The sequence below is a fragment of the Microcebus murinus genome, chromosome 19, assembly GCF_040939455.1.
Source record: "Microcebus murinus isolate Inina chromosome 19, M.murinus_Inina_mat1.0, whole genome shotgun sequence".
Taxonomy (NCBI): Eukaryota; Metazoa; Chordata; class Mammalia; order Primates; family Cheirogaleidae; genus Microcebus; species Microcebus murinus.
This window is the reverse complement of record NC_134122.1, coordinates 52,417,698-52,429,766: the sequence shown is the minus strand read 5'-3', so window position 1 is coordinate 52,429,766 and position 12,069 is coordinate 52,417,698. Positions and strand designations below refer to the sequence as shown.

General features: G+C 41.7%; 1 pseudogene; it reads left to right on the top strand.

Annotated features, from left to right (window-relative positions):
- The first annotated feature begins 8,914 nt into the window (after nucleotides 1–8,914).
- LOC105863752 (poly(ADP-ribose) glycohydrolase pseudogene) lies at nucleotides 8,915–11,664 on the top strand (annotated as a pseudogene).
- The last annotated feature ends 405 nt before the right edge of the window (nucleotides 11,665–12,069 follow it).

Below are 12,069 nucleotides of genomic sequence, written 5' to 3'. Positions count from 1 at the left end.
AATCGGCCCCCCACTCCCCAGAAAGGACAGAGAGAGGTACAGATAGATAACTAAATCCAAGCACGGCTAAGTGAAATCTAATGTGGGTGATTTAATTTTCAAGCGGCCCAACCCCAGGAGGACAGGATTAAGTGGAGCCACTTCTGACAGGAGGCTGGGCAGGTGGGTGCCAGGATTATATTAATAGAAGATGGTGGTCCTTCTAGGTTAGAGTGGCACTGGTCATTAAGAGGTGGGAAGAGGACATATGGCAGGAGCCCGTGAGAGCTTGTAGGTCTCAGCCAAGAACGGATAGACTCCAGTTTCAGCAGGGAATTGGAACAGACGCCAAAAGCCAAGATGCAAAGCCAGATATACAAGCTAACCAGGTAGAATAGGGGTTGGCCGGAAGCTCTCTGAGGCGTCTCAGGTCTAAATGCTACTTTGGGCCAAAGAGACTTGAGGTTTAGAAGCAAGGGCCTGTCAACCTAAAAGGAAGAGGCTGAAGCACAAAATATGGTTTAAGGCAGCAGTCCTCAACCTTTTTGACACCAGGGACCAGTTTCATGGAAGACAATTTTTCCACAGACCAAGGGGTGTGGGGTGGAGAGGAGGAGGTGCGGGGCTCAGGCGGTGATACACGGCCCATTTCCCAGCAGGCCGGTGCTGGGCTGTGGCCCAGGGGTCGAGGACCGCAGGTTTAAAGAGTTCACTTGAGCCAAAGTAAGAACGGCTGCCTGGAAGACTCAGACCCAAGCAATCTTAGCTACAAGTTCCATTTGGCCTTTGTTATACGCAGATTCTTTTTTTTTTTTTTTCTCAGGAAAGATGGAGTCCAAAAATACGCAGATTCTTAGAGACAAGAAAGTGTGCGTGGGGGGTGAGGGGGGGTGTTATCAGTGTGCTGATACAAAGTTGTTTGTCAGGAATTCTCATTGGTTTACAGAAATGACGTTGATTGGTGATTGACTATACATTGTTGAGGAGTAGGGTGTGGGTTATAGTGTGGGTGTGGCATTATTAGGTTAATTTATAGCTACTTGTAATAACAAGCAGTTTCTAGAGAGAAATACATAGCTAGCTCAAAGAGGAGAGAAGGACATGATTGCTATCTCATTTATTATCTTTCTGGGCCTGATAATTTAAAAGGACTTGCATTCCTCAGCTAAAAGTTCTTTTTCTCCTAAGGCCTATTTCCAGCTCTTGCTACGTATTGGTCAGAGTTGTAAGTGTGCACTAACCCACAGGCAGTATGGAGTGGAGACTGACGCTCAACATTGCTGGCACTTGGTTAAGACTAGCACAGTCATGGACTGATGCCACCAGCCTAAAACTATCTCCCTCGCTACCCTCCTTTGCTACCCTGGTGCCTAATGCTTCTGACAGTCTGACCACTGCTGTGAGTGAAGGTTGAGTCAGGGAACATCTTTCACAGGCTGGATATCACCTAAAGCTTGGTTAGACTGATCTGCCCACTAGTGTATTGATAGTGACTATAACACTTTGAGCACTGAAGCTAAAATGCAGATAGTGATTTCTCCCTTGATTGGCTACTGTGTGGATGCTATTCAGAGTGGAAACTCTGAAGGTTAATAATAAAGAACTATTGTGGAGCTATGGACCATGGTTTAAAAGCAAATTAGCCTTTTAAAGAAAAGTCATTAGAAGAGATAGCTTAGGTATAAAACCCTCTGCCCAATGAACAATACGATGGTAATAGGATGCCTGGATAACACTTTAGACTGAACTATCAACTCTCTTTCATACACTATCATTCAGGAAATATTAATATATATTGGGCACTGACTATATGGCAGACAGTGTGTTAGGTTTTTCTCAGTCTCTGTGAAGTTTGAGAATACCATCTTCTCATTCTCCAGCGTTCACTTGCTCTCTCCCCCATTCTTACCTTACCCTCACTTCAATCTCTATATCTTTCTGTAACAATTTCTGCTTAGCTACTTCCCCCTTTGTTCTGCCTACCTTTCCTTCTCCCTCTGTCCTTTCTCTTTTCTAATCTTTTATCATCTTTCTCTCTCTCTTGTTGATTTTTTTTTAGAGACAGGGTCTCACTCTGTCACCCAGGCTGGAGTGCAGTGGCACAATCATGGTTTATTGCAGCCTCAAACTCCTGGGCTCAAGCGATCCTCCCACCTTGGCTTCCCAAAGTGCTGGGACTACAGGTGTGAGCCACTGCACCTGGCCTCATCTTTCTGTTTTTTTATTCTCTTTCCACCACCCTTTCTTCCCTTTACTCTTCACAATGCTCAATGAAAAGCGATTTTTAAATATTTATTCAATATCACCAGTCTCAGTGGGGAAAAACAAAAAGCATCCTCTCAAGGAAGCTCCTTTAAAAGCATTACACCTGGGACAAATACATGAAGTTAGCACTTATTAACACATTGGTATAGATTTGGATGAATACCTTACCTACAAGAGACAGGGCACAGAAGGAGGAGAATTCCAGGCATGCCACTTTTTCTGATGATTGGTGAGGGATGCATGGGACACTCAGGAGGACAGTGAGAACCGGGTCATCGGAGCTAGCGTTTAGTGGGAAGCCTGTCCTGAGCCTTTTCTCACAACAGCCCTCTGAAGTAGACAGCATTATTATCTCCAGTTGAGGAAATAGGTGTAGAAAGTAAGTGGCAGAGCTGGAACTGGGGCCCAGTCTGTCTGAAACCAAAGCCCAGGGTGACAGAACAAAGAAAAACATCACCAGCTTAACCATGCTGCCTGCCGGAACAAAGCCAGGTTGTAAAAAGGAACCACAGCAAGTTGTTCTGCGGGCTCGTGACCCCACCGCACTGCTCTCGTTCAACCTGCACGCAGCCCCTAACAGTGTGCTGGCGCAGGCTCGGAGCCCAGTAAAAGATTACTGAACGCATGAACAAGATTCAGAGCCACAAGCACTAGAAATTTCTGAACTGGAAAAATCATTATCTTACCCAATTCAGGAATCATGCAGCCCCTGCATAAACATTCCCAGGGACAATCTTCCTAAAAAACAAGTCGTAATTTGGCCACATTTTTGATATAGCATTTCAAAGCCTTAAAATATTTTTATGCTGTTCTCAACTTTATAAAATCTCATCTGTCACTAATTCTTTAAAAATCATCAGCATGTGAATATATGTGTGTATTTGTGACATTTGGTGGTATGGACAAGTAAGTTACTCATTTTATTTCAGAAAAAAATGGAATCTAATGGATAACTAAGGAAATCTTTCTGTTTGGAAACTTGACAACTGTTAAGTATGTCTGATGCCCTGTTGGTGCTATTGTGTGTGTGTGTGTGTGTGTGTGTGTGTGTGTGTGTGTGTGTGACAGAGTCCCCCTCTGTCACCTGGGCTAGAGTGCCATGGCGTCAGCCTAGCTCACAGCAACCTCAAACTCCTGGGCTCAAGCGATCCTCCTACCTCAGCCTCCTGAGTAGCTGGGACAAGAGGCCTAGCTTTGGGCCTATGTCAGCTTTCAACATGCCTTCCTGACTGAGCTTAACCATTTCTAGCTTTTGATTTAAAGTGAGAGATGTTCGACTCTTCCTTTCACTTGAACCCTTAGAGACCGTGGTAGGGTTATTAATTGGCCTAATTTCAATACTGTTGTGTCTCAGGGAACAGGGAGCCCTGAAGAGAGGCAGAGAGACAAGGGAGCAGTCAGAACACACATAACACTTAACAATTAAGTTCACAGTCTTATATGGGTGCAGTTCGTGGCACCTCAAAATAATTTCAATAGTAACATCAAAGATTATTGATCGCAAATCACCATAATAGATATAATAATAACGAACAATTTGAAATCTTGTAAAAATTTCCAAACTATGGCACGGAAACACAAAATGAGCATGTGCTGTGGGAAAAATGGCACCAATAGACTTGCTTCACACATGGGTGCCACAGACCTTTGGCTTGTAAAAAATGCAGTATCTGCAAAGTACAGGAGAGTGAAGTGCAACAAAATGAGGTGTGCCTGTATATTCTTTGGGCAGGCATGCAGTCATATGAAGATACTATCATAGATAAGAGACATACAGTGTCGAATGAAGCCTGCAGAGCCCCATTCTAGGTTCCATTTTACTGACCATCAGTATGTTGTAGGCACAGTCTACTGAATCTCCTTCAACCACTCCAGTTCCACTCCCTTTCCTCCACCCTTGCTCATCATACCCAAACTATTGAAACAGTTGCTATAGCCACAATTCTTGTATAAGTCTGTTTTTAAGCATGACAGTATGGTATATCCAACCATATTTTAAGATCTAAAAAATTCTTGGTTATATTATAGATGAATGAATTTGTGATCTTCCAAATTGATGCCAACATATAATAAATTCCTAGTTATTGAAAATGTTCAGTATGTAAAACCAGTCCAGTTTTTTTTTACTTTCATATTACTCCATCTTCACATTTGTTTCAATTCCTCTACTAGAATCATATTCTTTATGATTCTCTGTGCCTTCTTGGGATATTTCTGCTCAGTAGAGATGCAATATCAAGCTTCACTGTTTTATTAAATACATCAAACAGCAGACTTGATGGTGAGCCAAAAGTTGCTGAAGGGTGTCTTATTTATTTATTTATTGTCTGCCGTGAACTCTCCCTAGACTCTACAGAGTGGTAAAGACTGTGTGTTTTATATTAATCACCAAGCATGTGGGATCTGGCCGTTGCAAGGATCTGATTGTTCTTTAGCTTTGTGCCATCATCAAGAGAAATTTAAGCATTTTCTATTTTCTCCGCAAATGAAGTACACATTTTCTTTAGCTTTTTTCTATTGAGTTTGGTTAATCCCTTTCAAACCAGGAAACTCAGACTTAACTATACATAGACGCTCCTTTGCACAAAATCTTCAATATTTTGCATTTACTGACACACACACAGTCCATCTGTCGTTTTAATTGTGCTGATTTATGCTTAACCATAAATTTCATTTGTGTTTCTGAGTTTATGTCAATAGCAGTTGAAAGTAAGTTGATATTTAGTACTTTGAACGGTCTCCTTTACAAATTGTGATGATACTTGTTCCCCTACATGTATTACCTTTATAGTTATTTAGTTTTCATACTGATAGAAAAGGAAACTCTGCTGACATTGACTTTCTACACTTTAAATCAATTCTTTAGTATCTTCACATGACTATAAGTCTCCCCTTGAATTTTAAGTTTTTACATCTCATTTTTATACTTGTTCATTGCATAAACCTGGACAGATTACTTTCTTCTTTTATTTCCATTTCCCCATATATAAAAGTGTTAATAATGTAGCCACCACAGAGAACATATTATGAAACTCACTGAGAAATCGCAAGATTTGCTCCTTTGGGGGAAGGGAGAACCTCAATGAATAGTGGGTTGCACCCGTCTTCCCCCAAACACTTCTTGGCCAAACTCACAATTCTGACGCAGATTTCTGCAGAGTTCTAGGGTTTCACGTCTCTTCCTTTTAGGATGTAATCATTCCCCATGAAGTTTAGTTATACACTACTCATTTTCAGTGTCTCTATTTTCTAAATAAAGGGATGGAATAGAGTCAACTTTTGAATTCTAAAAACTACAATAAACTGATATATGTTTAAAGAAAACTGTTAATGAATCATTATGCTACCCCTCTCTCATAAGACTATAGAATTTTAGCTTTGAAAGGAATACAGAGACCATCTAGTCCACGCTTTGCATTTTATAGATGAGAAAATTGAGCTTTTGGAAGCTTAAGGAATCTTGAAATTTTCCCAAAGTGACAAGAGTAGTAAATGGCAGATCCATATTTACATATATGGATAATTTCAAAAGCATGCAATACTGATATTTATTTCATTTTCATTCATTTCTTTCTAAAAGTATCTTCAAACTAATATACATAAGATTTTTAAGTGTCAAAACACAACTAAAATAAACTGTTGTGTTTTGTTTTTCTACCCAGGAATTACTACTGAGGCTTGTGCATTTAGAATGATTTCTAAGAAATCATATATTAGAGGTTATTTCAACATATTTAACAACAGTATATTGTGGATATTGCCCAACAATTGGTGTGTCTGCCTGGTTCTACTAGCTGCACATGAGCTTGGATATATAACTCAAAAATAGACAGTGCCTTACGCTAAAAATAAATAATCCTGGGAGGTAGTTGCATCACAATAAAAATATAACAATATCCAATAAAGCTATAATATTTTAATGTCTGTTCAACATTGTTTTTTCTCAAAAATTTAAAGAGGAAACATAGAATTTTCTTTCCCACATGATTTTTCTAGTGGATTACTTCTAGATTTAGCTACTGGTAATCGTAACAGAACTGAATTTCTGGAGCTGGTAAAACTGATTGCCTCTTCAGGTTAGAATTTTGAATATGTTAGAAAAGAAATCCTGGCAATAGTTATCCGTGTATATCATTTGTATGGTTGTTATATAAGGTTTGGGGACAAGATATGTGCTTTATTGAATAAAGGCTCAATTAGTGCTTGCTGATTGGCCAGGGACAGTGGCTCATGCCTGTAATCCTAGCACTGTGGGAGGCCGAGGTAGCAGGATTACTCAGGAATCACCCAGGAGGAGCTCAGGAATTCAAGACCAGCTTGAGCAAGAGTGAGATCCCATCTCTATTAAAAATAGAAAAAATTAGCCGGGCATGGTGGCATATGCCTGCAGTCTCAGCTACTCAGGAGGCTGAGGCAGGAGGATCCCCTGAGCCCAGGAGTTTGAGGTTGCTGTGAGCTAGGCTGATGCCACTGCACTCTAGCCTGGAGAACAGAGGGACACTCTGTCTCAAAAAAATAAAAAAGTGCTTGCTGATTTACTACAAAACTTCATAAATAACAGCAATGAATTTTTCCCAAAGTCAATGTGAGAATGCACTATGGATCTTGCTTTGATGGACAAGTCTACATTTGTAGCAAGAATGCATTCAGTTTTTCTGTGTTTCCCTAATATTTGAAAGCACAGATTGAGTGTTCCTTTGTTTTCTTGCTTATACCTAGAAGAATTTTTTTTTTTTTTTGAGACAGAGTCTTGCTTTGTTGCCCAGGCTAGAGTGAATGCCGTGGCGTCAGCCTAGCTCACAGCAACCTCAAACTCCTGGGTTCAAGCGATCCTGCTGCCTCAGCCTCCCGAGTAGCTGGGACTACAGGCATGCGCCACCATGCCTGGCTAATTATTTCTATATATATTAGTTGGCCAATTAATTTCTTTCTATTTATAGTAGAGACAGGGGTCTCACTCTTGCTCAGGCTGGTTTTGAACTCCTGACCTCGAGCAATCCACCCACCTCGGCCTCCCAGAGTGCTAGGATTACAGGCGTGAACCACCGCGCCCCGCCTACCTAGAAGAAATTTAAAAGAATCACAAAATATTAGTATTAGAAGGAGACCTGGAGATCCAATATAACTTTCCACACAATGCAAATCCCTTCTGCAGCATCCCTGATAAATCTGCACCCAGCATCCTTTTGAATATTTTCAGTTATGGGGATCTCACTGCTTAATGAGGCAGGCCTGTTCCTTACTCAAGAGCTATAGTTGCCATAAAGGTCTGTGGCAACCCTTTATATCAGAGTTGCCGAAAGTATGGTCCCTGCACCAGCAACATCAGCATCACATAGATGCAGACTCTCAGGACTCTATGCCAGATTTACTGAATCAGAAATTCTAAGAATGGGACCCAGCAGTGTTTTAATAGGCCCTCGGGTGATGCTGATGCATGCTAAAGTTTGAGAACCATTGCCTTACATGTGACTCCACACAACAGAATTGGGTTGCAGATATTAGAAATCTAACTACAAGATTAGCTTTAATATGAAAGGGAATATTTTAATTCATGAGGCTCAGGGTAATCAGGTAGCACATAGGATCAAAGGGACTGATCAGGACCAACAGGACCTGGGGTTTGGGGACTGGAAAGGAGAAATGTCTTATGCTTGCTCATGAGTTGCTCAAATTGGCTCCATCTCCCACCCACCCTCAACCATGTGTCACTCTTTTTTCTGTCACTGCTTGGTTTTATTTTCTTCTACTGTAGACAGACTCTGCACATGGCGGAGATGGCCACCTCCTCCGCCCCACATCTGCACACACACGTTCAAATCCTTCTAGGACTTGACCTCAGAGACAGAGCTGTTCCTCCCCAGGCTCTAAGTCAGGAAATCCCAGGGAAGAACTCCTAGGGCAGGAAATGTTAACCATAGAAAGGTGTTGGGAAATCATGCTGGGCAGACAAGCAACAATAGCTACTGTGGCTTACTACATAAACTATATAGTCAATTTAATTTCGAGAAAAGGAAGTTTAGAAAGAACAGTTGCCTTCTCCAGATCACTAAGTCAGTGTAAATCAAAACCAAAAAAACTTAAAAGTAATAATATCTAAGACTATACCATAGTCACTCATTTACTAAAGACTTTCCTAGAAAAGTTTAGCTTAGGATTTTTTTTTCTTTTTTCTGGGAGGAGAGTTTAGGTTTTAAGTCAACATGTTTGTGCTGAACTTTCTCCCTCATGAAAAAAAAATAATTTTATAAAAATAACTTCATGAGGCCGGGCGCTGTGGCTCACGCCTGTAATCCTAGCTCTTGGGAGGCCGAGGCGGGCGGATTGCTCAAGGTCAGGAGTTCAAAACCAGCCTGAGCGAGACCCCGTCTCTACTATAAATAGAAAGGAATTAATTGGCCAACTGATATATATATAAAAAATTAGCCGGGCATGGTGGCGCATGCCTGTAGTCCCAGCTACCCGGGAGGCTGAGGCAGAAGGATCACTCGAGCCCAGGAGATTGAGGTTGCTGTGAGCTAGGCTGACGCCACGGCACTCCCTCTAGCCCGGGCAACAAAGTGAGACTCTGTCTCAAAAAAAAAAAAAAAAAAAAAAAAAAAAAAAATAACTTCATGAGGTGAACGAAGCCTGAGTCGAAGCGACGCGTCCTGAGGCAGTTGTCAGACAAAAGACTATTACCAGCTGGATGGACACTAAAGGAACCAAAACAGCTGGATCAGAAAGTTTGCATAGTAAAGAAAACAACAATACAAGAATAGAATGCATGATGAATTCTGTACAAAAAGATAACTTTTACCAACGTAACGTAGAAAAATTAGAAAATGTTGCTCAGCTAAGTCTTGATAAATCACCCACTGAAAAAAGTACACAGTATCTGAACCAGCATCAGACTGCAGCTACGTGTAAGTGGGAAAATGAAGGGAAACAGACAGAGCAGCTTTTGGAAAGTGAACCTCCAGTAGTAACTCTACTACCAGAGCAGTTCAGTAATGCTAACATTGATCGGTCACCCCAAAACGATGGTTAACAGTGACAAAGATAGTGAAGAAAACAGAGATAACCAACAATTTCTGACACCTGTACAGCTTGCAAATGCAAAGCAGCCTGCAGAAGATGAACAGGCCAGAGAAACCAGAAGCCACCAGAAGTGCAGTGAGTCTTGCCCTCCTGTGGAAGACTGTGCAAATTTTCAGCAGGACGAGATAGACGTGGTGCCAGAGAGTCCACTGTCAGATGTTGGCTCTGAGAATGTTGGTGCTGGATTGAAAAATGACAGCAAATTGAGTAGACAAGAAAGTAGCCTAGGAAATTCTCCTCCATTTGAGAAGGAAAGTGAACCTGAGTCACCAATGGATGTAGATAATTCCAAAAATAGTTGTCAAGACTCAGAAGCAGATGAGGAGAGGAGTCCGGGTTTTGATGAACAAGAAGATGGTAGTTCCCCCCAAAGAGCAAATAAACCTTCCAGGTTCCAAGCAAGAGAAACTGAAACTGAATTTAGGAAACGATACTCCACTAAGGGAGGTGAAATTAGATTACATTTCCAATTTGAAGGAGGAGACAGTTGTACTGGAATGAATGATGTAAATACTAAACTACCTGGAAATTCTTCTAGCCTGAACGTAGAATGCAGAAATTCTAAGCAACATGGAAAAAAGGATTCTAAAATCACAGATCATTTCATGAGAATGACCAAAGCAGAAGACAGAAGAAAAGAACAATGTGAAATCAAAGATCAAAGAACAGAAAGGAAGATCCCTAAATACGTTCCACCTCACCTTTCTCCAGGTGAGAAGTGGCTTGGAACGCCTATTGAAGAGATGAGAAGATCGCCTCAGCGTGGGATCCGGCTGCCTCTGTTAAGGCCATCTGCAAATCACACAGTAGCTATTCGGGTAGATCTTTTGTGAGCAGGAGAAGTTCCTAAACCTTTCCCAACACATTATAAAGATTTGTGGGATAACAAGCATGTTAAAATGCCTTGCTCAGAACAAAATTTGTGCCCTGTGGAATATGAGAATGGTGAGCGAACTGCAGGGAGCCGGTGGGGGCTCATTCAAACTGCTCTTCTCAACAAATTCACACGACCCCAAAACCTGAAGGGTGCTATTCTGAAATACAACGTGGCATAGTCTAAGAAATGGGACTTTATAGCTTTGATTGATTTCTGGGATAAGGTACTTGAGGAAGCAGAAGCTCAACATTTATATCAGTCCATTTTGCCTGATATGGTGAAAATTGCACTCTATCTGCCAAATATTTGCACCCAGCCAATACCGCTCCTGAAACAGAATATGAATCATTCCATCACAATGTCACAGGAACAGATTGCCAGTCTTTTTGCTAATGCTTTCTTCTGCACATTTCCACGACGAAATGCTAAGATGAAATCAGAGTATTCTAGTTACCCAGACATTAACTTCAATCGGTTGTTTGAGGGACGTTCACCAAGGAACCAGAGAAACTTAAAACTCTCTTCTGCTACTTTAGAAGAGTCACAGAGAAAAGACCTACTGGGTTGGTGACATTTACAAGACAGAGTCTTGAAGATTGTCCAGAATGGGAAAGATGTGGAAAACCCTTGACGCTGTTGCATGTCACCTATGAAGGCACCACAGAAGGAAATGGCGAGGCGTGCTACAGGGGGATTCTGCAAATCGCTCCGTTGGAGGTGGTGTAACCAGTGCAGGACTTGTGCAAGAAGAAATCCACTTTTTAATCAATCCTGAGTTGATTATTTCACGACTCTTCACCGAGGTGCTGGATCACGGTGAATGTCTTACCATCACAGGTGCGGAACAGCGCAGTGGATAACAGGCTGTGCTGAGACATGTCGCTCACCCGGGGCAGGAAGATGGGAGTGAAGGGAGCGACTGGCAGCCGCGCCGCACTGAGATTGCTGCCATTGATGCGCTTCACTTCGGACACCACCTTGATCAATCTGTGCCTGAGAAAATGAGACGGGAGCTCAACAAGGCTTACTGTGGATTTCTCCGTCCTGGAGTTTCTTCAGAGAATCTTTCTGCAGTGGCCACTGGAAACTGGGGCTGTGGTGCCTTTGGGGGTGATGCTAGATTAAAAGATACGGATACTGGCAGCTGCTGCAGCTGAGCAAGATGTGGTTTGTTTCACCTCTGGGGACTTAGAATTGATGAGAGACATTTACAGCATGCACACTGTCCTTACTGAAAGGAAACTTACTGTTGGAGAGGTGCATAAGCTGTTGCTACGATATTACAATGAAGAATGCAAAAACTGTTCCACCCCTAGACCAGACATCAAACTTTATCCATTCATACACCATGCTGTTGAGTCCTATGTAGAAACCACTGACCAACAAGGACAAAGGACAGGGACCTGAGGAGCCAAGAGAATAGACCCTCATCCCACTTCTCACCAGAGACATTCTGTTGGAATTGTCAGGTGTATATATGAACTGACTTAAGTTAATATAAATGTGTATATAATCCACATTTGTAGTCAAAGATGCAGTTCCTTCCACACATATGTGATTGTCAGGTTGTACCTCTAAGCCTCTTCTATCTTGATTTACAGGGGCTTAGATATGTTTTGTTTCCATTTTCTTTTATTTTAGTCTTCATTCTTTGGTATTTCTTTCTTTTGCCCATAGATTTCTAATGAAATCCCATGAAAGACTGTGCTCAGCCTGTCAGGTCTTGGTCTTTCTTCCTGCCTGTGTATTATACAAATTACTTCTGCAGCTAGCAGATGCCAGTGGTGCCAGAGAAGAAGTGGAAATCCAGGGATCCCCATAACTGGGTTTGCTAAAAGTCTGCCTGTGAGCCTTTTGCTTCAATTCTT